Below are 9,740 nucleotides of genomic sequence, written 5' to 3'. Positions count from 1 at the left end.
TCCTGGAAACTGCTTCCATTGGCTGAATGGCTTCAATCCAGACCATGAGAGGTTTTCATCAAAGTTTTCAGGCCAATATTATTTTTGACATGAAAGCAAATAGTAGCACAATCTTTCTATATATTTAAAAATAGAGTTTTTAAACAGTGACTCCACATTTTGTAAAGAAAAGTTAGAATAACATTCACTGCTCCTTGAGCTTTGAGAGGAAACCTCAGCATCGTTTTTAACAGCCATTATTTTGCAGATGAGAAGTGTATTTAGGTTCTTTTGCTTACCTGTAAGAACAGATAGAAAGAAAGGAAATTCTTCATGGAGAATTCCCTTTGTTTCCCAATGGATCACACTCTCAGCTGCCTCTCTGTCAGTGTTTATGACAAAAATCAAGGTACAAACCACTCTGGAGTAGCAGGACATGTTTACATTGCAGCTCTGGATCTCTCATGTCAAATCTCAAGTGATCTGCACTGATTTGTTCTGTTTTCAGGCAGGAGCCCCTCGGGGGCTTTGAGCCAAAGCATTCTGTCTGTTCATTTTTTATTATTATGGTTCTGACTTTAAACAAGAGACTTTGTAATTTCATGAGAAAAAGATCAAAGCAAATGTGGTGTCACCATCACAATGTTACTTTTTTGGGAGCTAAATGTTAGTGTGCATTGATTAAAGTTTAGAGAAACGTGTTGTACTGTAGTTGCTGTTTGTACCACGCAGATGTGCACGTACGGTTTGAAAAGATATTTTCATTTTACATGAAATACAACTTTGCTAATAAAAGTTTGACTTGATGTAATCTTCAAAAGCCTTGGCTGCAATCGGCGAGTTTCTTTTGTTTGATTTGGGGGTTTGGTTGGATTATCTTTTCACTTGACACTGTTTATTTGCTGGGAATCTGATTGAACTGGGACTCACAGCCCTCTCTGGGCTGTGACATGTGGGGTTTTTGGGGTTTTTTTGGTTTCACACCAAGGTTCAGCTGCCCTTGGCTTTCACTGGGATTTTTGGACACCGTGGATCATCGGCCCTGTAGATAGGACACCTAAGCAGGATGAAGCTGACCTGCGAACAGCCTGAATTTAATTCCTCATTGATTCCCTGAGATCCTCTCCTGGACCAAACTATCACCCTGTACATTGTTAGTATCTCTCACAGGCTTTACTCACCCTGTACATTGTTAGCATTTCTCACATGCTTTACTCACCCTTTAATCAGCACAAAACCTCCCAGGCTTTACTCACCCTGTACATTGTTAGTATCTCTCACAGGCTTTACTCACCCTGTACATTGTTAGTATCTCTCACAGGCTTTACTCACCCTGTACATTGTTAGCATCTCTCTCAGGCTTTACTCACTCTGTACACTGTTAGTATCTCTCTCAGGCTTTACTCACCCTGTACACTGTTAGTATCTCTCACAGGCTTTACTCACCCTGTCCACTGTTAGTATCTCTCACAGGCTTTACTCACCCTGTACATTGTTAGTATCTCTCACATGCTTTACTCACCCTTTAATGAGCACCAAACCTCCCAGCACACAGAGTTTCTACTCCTCTTCATTAAAGATCACCAGAATATTGGTAATCTTATCAATATCCAGGCTCACACAAACCAAATAATACCTTATTTTGTTGGTTTTTTAGGGAAAACTACACTTGTGCCTAAAGACTGGAATCTGTATGTATTAATTTTACAGGAATTTAGTAAATGGGCTTTGTTGGTCAAGGAAAATAGCTTGGTTCTTTTGTTACTCCCTCCCCTTTCCCCATCACCAATACTCTGTTCTAGGATTAATTCTGCTCTGTCTGTCCATGGGAAGGTTCTGCAGGTAAACACAAATTCACTCTCCTGATACCTGGAACAGCCAAAGTGAGGACTCTGTAATAAAGACAGCAGCTGATATTCCTGGAAAATCCATTTTTAAATGTATTTAACAGGAATCTGAAAGATCTGGTTGATGCTCACGAGCATCACCCTTGATGCTGGTGTGGCTACTGTGCTGCTCTGACTGTATTTCACTATATTTATAAATTATATAATTTAATTATATAATAATATATAATTTTGATAATTATGATATTTGATATATGTTATAATATATAATATATCTGATATAAATAATGATTATTTATTATATATTAATATAATTTAATTTATAATTTATAATTCACTAATGTGTGAGCTCTGCACATTTCCAAGCCTCATTTAATAAGACTTGGGTGTTGTTTTTGAAGCCCACATGATGTGGCTAAACCCACCCAGGAGAGCTGGAGCCTCGTTTCATTCTGTGCTATTCTGAGTGTATTTCACTGTATTTCAGTGAAAGAAATTCTCCTTTTTTTCTTTTTTTTTTTGCCATATGTTTTTAGCTGCTTCACTTCAGGACGTTTTTCATGCATTCTTCACCTGCAGGAACTGAATACCCTCAGTGGGAATGCAGGCCTGTGCTAACAGGCATTCACCTTTCAGGGAGGCATCAAGGGCATCCCAAGAAGGTTTTATTACAATTCATATCCTGGAATAATGAGATTTACACTTTTCTCAATAGCATAATGGGAAGGAGAAAGTCCCACAATCATGTGCTTCACTGGAGTGAGAATAAAGGTGCTGCTGCCACCAGCAGGTGTGTGGGAGCAGATGGCACAGAAGTTTAAGGATAAAATATGGGATAAAATTCAATTTATATGAAACATGCATTAAAAAATATTCCTGGACTATTTAAAATGAGAGTTAAGTAACTTCCAGGGGTGCAGGAGCTCTGGTTAATTATGATTTAATGTTATTAAATATTTGATGTTTTGCTTTTGGGACAAAGTTGTCATTATTAGACCTGGCTTGGGGGCTGAGCATTCCTTCTAATGCTCAAACATTTCACTGTGTTCACAAGGAAATGTCATCACTTCTCCACTTCAGCATCTGTGCATCAGCTGGGAGCGCAGAGGAGCCCCTCAGGGAAACACCAGCATTTCACTCTGCTGCATGTCTGAGCTCTGCACATTTCCAACCTCGTTTAACGAGACGTGGGAGGTGTTTTCACTGTGCTTGAAGCCCACACGATGTGGCTGAACCCACCCAGGAGAGTGGAGCCCCACCCATGCCCTGGATGTAGAAATGGGCATTTCTGTACAAAAAACACCACTCTTTGCATTTCAAATTTATGTTTTTCTATAGAGTTTGTACTTCTATGCTTCATATCCCTCCCAGCCCAGGGTTCTTCTTTGTCCCCAAAAAGGTGTCCCTAAAGGCTAAAAGTAAGAAAAAACACAAAGTCAATCCTTTCCCAACAAACCCCTCCTCAGTGTATCTCTACAGATTGATAAAATGAGATTCAGCAGGTACTAACAGTGATAAAGGTAAGAAATATTTAGTGACATTTTTATAGTTCCTTTGATGGGCTGGAGAGTTAAAATTTGTTTGGAACATTGGGGCGGGAATATCTCAAACCAGAAAACATGCAGCATTATCTTGAGTTTGGGTGGGGTTTTTTTTTGCTTTTACCACCTGGTTTTGTTTGGGAGTCCCAAAACTTGTTTGCAGGACTTTTATTGACTTAAAACTCTAAAAATGGATGGTTTTGGTGGCTGTGCTTCAGCTGGGATGGGGGTGAGAAGCAGGGATGTGAGGGGGAGTGGGAACAAGGGGCAGCTGTGGAACAGGAGCTGGGTCATTCCCAATCCTGCAGGAAATGAGCTACAGGAGGAACCTCTTTGTTAATTATCCTGGTGGCAAATCAGCTTCTCCTTCCAGTTTGGGATGGAATTACCTTCGTGGTGAGAAGTGGCTTTCTCCCAGCTCTGGGAAGGGAAATCTGTGGTGTTACAGCTCCTGGTGTGGGAGCAGGAGCAGAGGCTCCCACACCTTTCCTGGGCTGGGATGGAGCTGGAGCTGCTGGAACTGCATGGGAAGATGGACCAGGTGAGAAAAACCAGCAGTGGGAACGGGGGTTTGGTGTTGCTTTACCTGGAAGAGGATGTCACAAGAACCTGCTGAACAGAGCTGCGTGGCTGTGGTCCCTCCCAGTGGTTTTTGCTGTCCCAGGGTTGGTTTTCCTCATTTTTCCCATGGCTGCTCTGCTGTCTTTCTTTTGGAATGTTTAAAGGGTTTTTTTTGTCCCTAAAGCAGCCAGGCTGCCTCTCCTACACAAGCTTGGTTGTTTTCTTCCCCCTCCTGACTATCAGGATTTATCTGTGTTGGTTGGTCCCTCAACTCCTCCATTCCTGGCCTTGGAGAAGTTCCAGCCTGTTTTGTGTCTGAGCTGTGTTCAGGATTCTTCCTCCCTGTGAATATTTCTCATCACCTGTAACTCCCTCATCTCTTTGGGGAAGTTGTATTTCATTGACAGCTGCACCTGGGATTTTGAATTTAGCATGGATGGAGGTGTCTGAATTTCCAGCCCTTTTCAAAAAACAAAAAATTCAATTTTGTTTTTTTTTAAAAAACACAACAATTTGCCCAAAGAAATTCCCATTTTCTCCTCTGGGTGATGACGAGAAGATGTGGGCAGGAGTTCAGCCCTCCCCAGTGTGTCACTGGTGTGGGACCTGCCTGGTCCTGGTCTTGGGCTGGGATTTTATCCTGGGAATTGCTGGTGCTGCTCCCTCCTGTGCATCCCTGCAGAGGGCTGGGCACGTGGGGCTGCTGCTGCTTTCAAATGAGTTCCTTTTATGATTATTTATTAAATAATGAAAAGCATAAATGCACTTTCTAATAAAAATCACCTTGCTATGTGTAAGCCTTTATGACTTCAGGCAGCCAACGTTCTGAGCATTTATTTTCCTCTAAGTGGCAATTTATGTGAAACATGCATTAAAAAAATATTCCTGGACTATTTAAAATGAGAGTGGAGTAGCAACTTCCAGTGGTGCCGGAGTTCTGGTTAATTATTTATCATTTTGAAATGTACATTTTCCAAGCTCAGCATGGAGCCCAGAGGCCACTAAGTAAATAAATTTACATAAAATGCAGTGAAATCAGATCATTTGACACAGTAATTCACCTAATTTAAAAAAAAAAAAATCATGAGGAAAAAGAGTTGCTGCAGAGAGGTGTCAGCAGAGGGATGTGGAAGTGGCTGTGACAAATGGAGTGGGAATAGCCCTGGAATACTGGGAGGTGGGAGAGCACCTTGGAAGCTGCTAAAGCCACTCATTTTCATTGTTTCCTCATCAGGATGAGCTGAGGAGGAAACTGTCTTCTGGAAATATTCCCTTTGTTTCATTTCCCACAACCATCAGTTGTTGAGAACTTAACATTTACTGATTGGTGTCTTGGAAAATATTTACTGAAAACCCAAAAACTCTTCACTTTTTTAGTGCTTTTTTTACGACTCCAAGGCTGCAGATTATTTCCTGTCCCAATGCCTCTTAGCTGCCAGGTTTTATTCATTTTCTGAGGGTTTTTTCTGGGTGTTTTCCTCTGCTGGGCTCAGTCACTCCCCTGCCAAGGTTTTCATTCTCCCAATGCAGCAGCATCTCCTTGGATTTACCTGGATCCAACTTTTCTGAACTTCCCAGCTCCTGGAGCCCCAGAATGACAGAATTAACAATGAGGGGAAGAATTCAAGTGTTGTGCTTTCAGATTATTTCAATAAGGAGAAAATATAAGTACAGCCTACCTCAAGAATAAAGGTCATCAAGTTTAGTCTGATTTACTGAGAGTTTTACATTGCAGATTGCACTTTTTAAAAAGAAATAGTTACAAAACCTCTTACCTTTTGCTATATAATGCCATGGGGGAAGGGAAGAGCAACGTACTAATTCTTTAAATATTCAGGATTGTTACTCTCCATTGACTCTGCCTTTCAAGATTATTTGAAAAGGCCATATTTGGGCTCATTTTGGCAAACCTCATAAAAATACACATTTCTCAGCCCTATTCTATCTGAGTTAAAATTTCTCCACATCTCTCCTTGCTGAATATTAATTTTTTCTCACCTCTGCCACTGAAGTTTGCAGCTAAGGAAAATTCCAGCTCCTTGGGCTCATCAGCCCCTTCTCATCTCCCACTGTACCTGGAGCTTTGTGTCAGCCTGAGACAGAGCTGAGCCCATTTCTCCTTCCAATCAAGATAATAACTGCAAAGAACTGATGGGTTTTGCTGCCATTGGAAATGCAGACTAATTCTTGCCATAATTATCAGGTCTTTAACTGGTAATTGCACACTGTTCCCATCTATCTGCTGTCAGATTTATTTCTGTAATTGACCTCCTGGTCCAGGAATTAGAGACAGCCTTTGATTATTGGTTCAATTAGTCTTAGAGCATCATGGGTTTTTCTTTCTTCTTTTTTTTTAAGGTATTTTAACTCTCCAGCCCATCAAAGGAACTATAAAAATGTCACTAAATATTTCTTACCCTTATCACTATTAGTACCTGCTGAATCTCATTTTATCAATCTGTACAGATACATTGAGGAGGGGTTTGTTGGGAAAGGATTGACTTTGTGCTTTTTCTTACTTTTAGCCTTTAGGGACACCTTTTTGGGCACAAGGAAATGGATTTTTTTTGTGGTGGTGGTGTTGAGCTGCTGCACCCCCAGTGCTCCCCATTGGTGTGGAGCTTGAGAATTGCACCTAAGCTTGAGGGAGGTGATGGGAGCAGCCCAAGCCATCTCTGAGAGCTGGCCCTCAGTCAATCCACTCATCAGATTGTTAAAATGTCATCAGGAGTCAGGGAATTCAGACTTCCCCCTCTCTAACTTCACCACTGCATCAGTTACCAAATAAATGGAATTTTTTTCTTCTCCCCCGTACAAAACAACAAGCTTAGCTGCTTCCCTGAGACTATTCATTTTCACCACATCAGGAACTTATTAATTCTTGATGAGAATTCAAGCATTAATCAATTCTTGATTGAATTCTCCCCAGAGGGAAAGAGGAGAAACTGGGCCAGGTTTGCCTTTTGGCTGCTTTGAGTTCTGTCTCAGCCTGAGCACATATGGAGCACTGGGATGATCAGTCTGCTCCATATCAAACACATCTCCAGGCTGGTGGAGAACTCTGAATTCAATCTCCCTGTGCAGGTGAGGAAAAAGGGGTCAGAGATTTGCAAAAACGGCTTAAAACCTCAAGATAAAAGTGATTTATAAGTGTTGCTGATGTTTTCTCCCTTGTGCCCCAAAATAACCAAAACCCAAACATAGAATCTTATGAAAAATATGTCAAAGCAGCCCAAGAAAATGTTGTTCCTGTTAATTGAAGGAGTCATGGAGGTCTCAGGTGGTGGCAGAGTGATCCCAGAATGGTTTGGGTTGGAAAGCTCCATCCTGCCTGCTTTGGGGCTCACAGTAATAGAATTCTCTGCTGTTATTTCAGCTTTTGCCCTGCTGGGCATCACCAGCAGTGCCAGGTGATGATGATGATGGGTTCTGTAGAGGGTGATGGCAATGCAGGCTCTGATTTCAGCTGTGAATGGCTGTGGGGAATTAAAATGGGTAAAAAGGGGAAATATTCAAATTTTCTCTTCACACTCAAAGCGTTAAGGAAAATCTCTTGGTGTACAATGGGATTGGGGGTTATGGATTGCTGTCCTGCCTCCTAGGGAAAGAGAGAACCTCTATTTCAATCTCTATTTCAGCTGGGCAGGAAGGGTAGAAAACAGCTTTAAAAGGTCAGGAGGGGAATAAGGGAGCACTTAAAAGAAGATGTCAGCAATGAAATGGAGATTTATCAATTCTAGTGACCTGCATAAACAGATGAGCGGAGTCATAGCTGGTCACTTAAAACCATGTAAATTTAATTAAATTGCTATTGCTTGCAGGAAAGAGAGAGTATTGAATATCACAATTAGTGGCTCTCTGTGCCCTTTTGGGAGCAGCAAGTAGGAAGCAGGCCCAGGGAAATGGCACTTGGAGCAGCCTGCAGTGCCCCTGTCAGTCCCAGGCAATTAATACAAATGAGCAATCAGCATTCCAGGTCAGCTTTCTGCTAGCTGGAACTCGGGATGGGGCACTGGGCCGTGGCTGCTGGGAAATGATCCCCACAGGAGCTTTTCTCTTTTTGGTTTTGCAGGGTGGAAAGAGCTGATCCTTGGGGAAGGATCATGGGACTTTTGGGAAGCCAAGACAGGTCTGGAGCAGCTGGTGGGAGATTGCCCTGAGTGTTGTCAAAAATATTCCAAAAAAATAATATTCCAAAAAAATAATATTCCAAAAAAATAATATTCCAAAAAAATAATATTCCAAAAAAATAATATTCCAAAAAAATAATATTCCAAAAAAATAATATTCCAAAAAAATAATATTCCAAAAAAATAATATTCCAAAAAAATAATATTCCAAAAAAATAATATTCCAAAAAAATAATATTCCAAAAAAATAATATTCCAAAAAAATAATATTCCAAAAAAATAATATTCCAAAAAAATAATATTCCAAAAAAATAATATTCCAAAAAAATAATATTCCAAAAAAATAATATTCCAAAAAAATAATATTCCAAAAAAATAATATTCCAAAAAAATAATATTCCAAAAAAATAATATTCCAAAAAAATAATATTCCAAAAAAATAATATTCCAAAAAAATAATATTCCAAAAAAATAATATTCCAAAAAAATAATATTCCAAAAAAATAATATTCCAAAAAAATAATATTCCAAAAAAATAATATTCCAAAAAAATAATATTCCAAAAAAATAATATTCCAAAAAAATAATATTCCAAAAAAATAATATTCCAAAAAAATAATATTCCAAAAAAATAATATTCCAAAAAAATAATATTCCAAAAAAATAATATTCCAAAAAAATAATATTCCAAAAATATTATATTCCAAAAATATTATATTCCAAAAATATTATTTCCGTAATTGAAGGTGCATCACATCCAGCAGGATGGAGCTCTGGATTAGATCCCATCTCCACAGCCAGAGAGTAATTGATCAATGCATGGAAAATTAGTGGCTGCTCGCTTTGATTGTGTCTGTTCATGCTAACAGAGAAAAAAAAAAATCTCTATTTACTGTTCTCCCAAAGATCGAATTTCACATTGAGAAAAACAATTCAACTCTCCTGTCTCCTCCACCCTTCTCCTGTCCCTGGCAAAACGCTCTGTAAATGGCAGGTGGGGTGATCGGGAGCCCATGGTGGGGAATGGAAGTGAGGAGTTGGGTAAGACTGAGAATACAGAGCATGAAAAAAATGCATGATCAACCAGTTTAAACTTATAAAATAATGTTCCTAAAGTGTCATAGGAGGGAGCAGAAGTGCACCAGTGTCCGGTTTTATCTCGTTTGTTTGAAGTGTCTTGGAAAGGCCCGGAGTGGCCTTGGGGCAGCCCGCGTATCGAAGGACGAGAAGAGGCTTCAGTTCTTCTTTCGGTTTTTATGTTTATTAATTGTTTATCTAAAAGATGTTCTTTCAGCCGAACAGAGCTCTGCTCAGCAGCCAGCCATGAGCACACTGTGCTGCCCTCCAGGCAGCCACGTATCTTTATACCCATTGTTACGTGTACAATATTTATCATTTTTCCCCAATACCATTTATTCTTATAACTCGGTGCACTCTCAGTAATAACCAATCCAAAAGTGCCACCATCACCAAAGAAGATGGAGGAGAAGAAGAAGAAGAAGAAGGACAGGACACGCCCCAATTCCTCCATCTTACTTCTCTAAACCCCCCTGTACAGAAATCCTAAACCCTGTGTCTCACCCTCTAATTAACCAATCCCTTCACCATTCACCCCGGTGAAGCCCTCATCCTTGTCGTCTCCTGTGTAGGACCAAAGTCCAGCCACCAGACACTTCTGGAAC

The 9,740-nt window shown here is 40.1% G+C and overlaps 1 protein-coding gene across 7 annotated transcripts in view; it reads left to right on the top strand.

Annotated features, from left to right (window-relative positions):
* CHL1 (cell adhesion molecule L1 like) overlaps positions 1-9,740 on the top strand; it is a 607,847-nt gene that overhangs the window by 132,656 nt on the left and 465,451 nt on the right. For 6 of the 7 annotated variants that reach the window (XM_074550330.1, XM_074550333.1, XM_074550334.1 and 3 more), the window contains one exon: positions 1-799. This exon is cut by the window's left edge and continues 4,194 nt beyond it. The exons of the other annotated variant lie outside the window; for it this stretch is intronic. The gene's annotated coding sequence lies outside the window, so the exon portion shown is untranslated. Of the gene's footprint in view, positions 800-9,740 lie in introns of those variants that run through there. 7 annotated transcript variants of the gene reach the window in all.

This window comes from Zonotrichia albicollis, chromosome 12 (genome assembly GCF_047830755.1).
Source record: "Zonotrichia albicollis isolate bZonAlb1 chromosome 12, bZonAlb1.hap1, whole genome shotgun sequence".
In the NCBI taxonomy this organism is placed as follows: Eukaryota; Metazoa; Chordata; class Aves; order Passeriformes; family Passerellidae; genus Zonotrichia; species Zonotrichia albicollis.
This window is presented reverse-complemented; position numbering and strand designations above follow the sequence as displayed.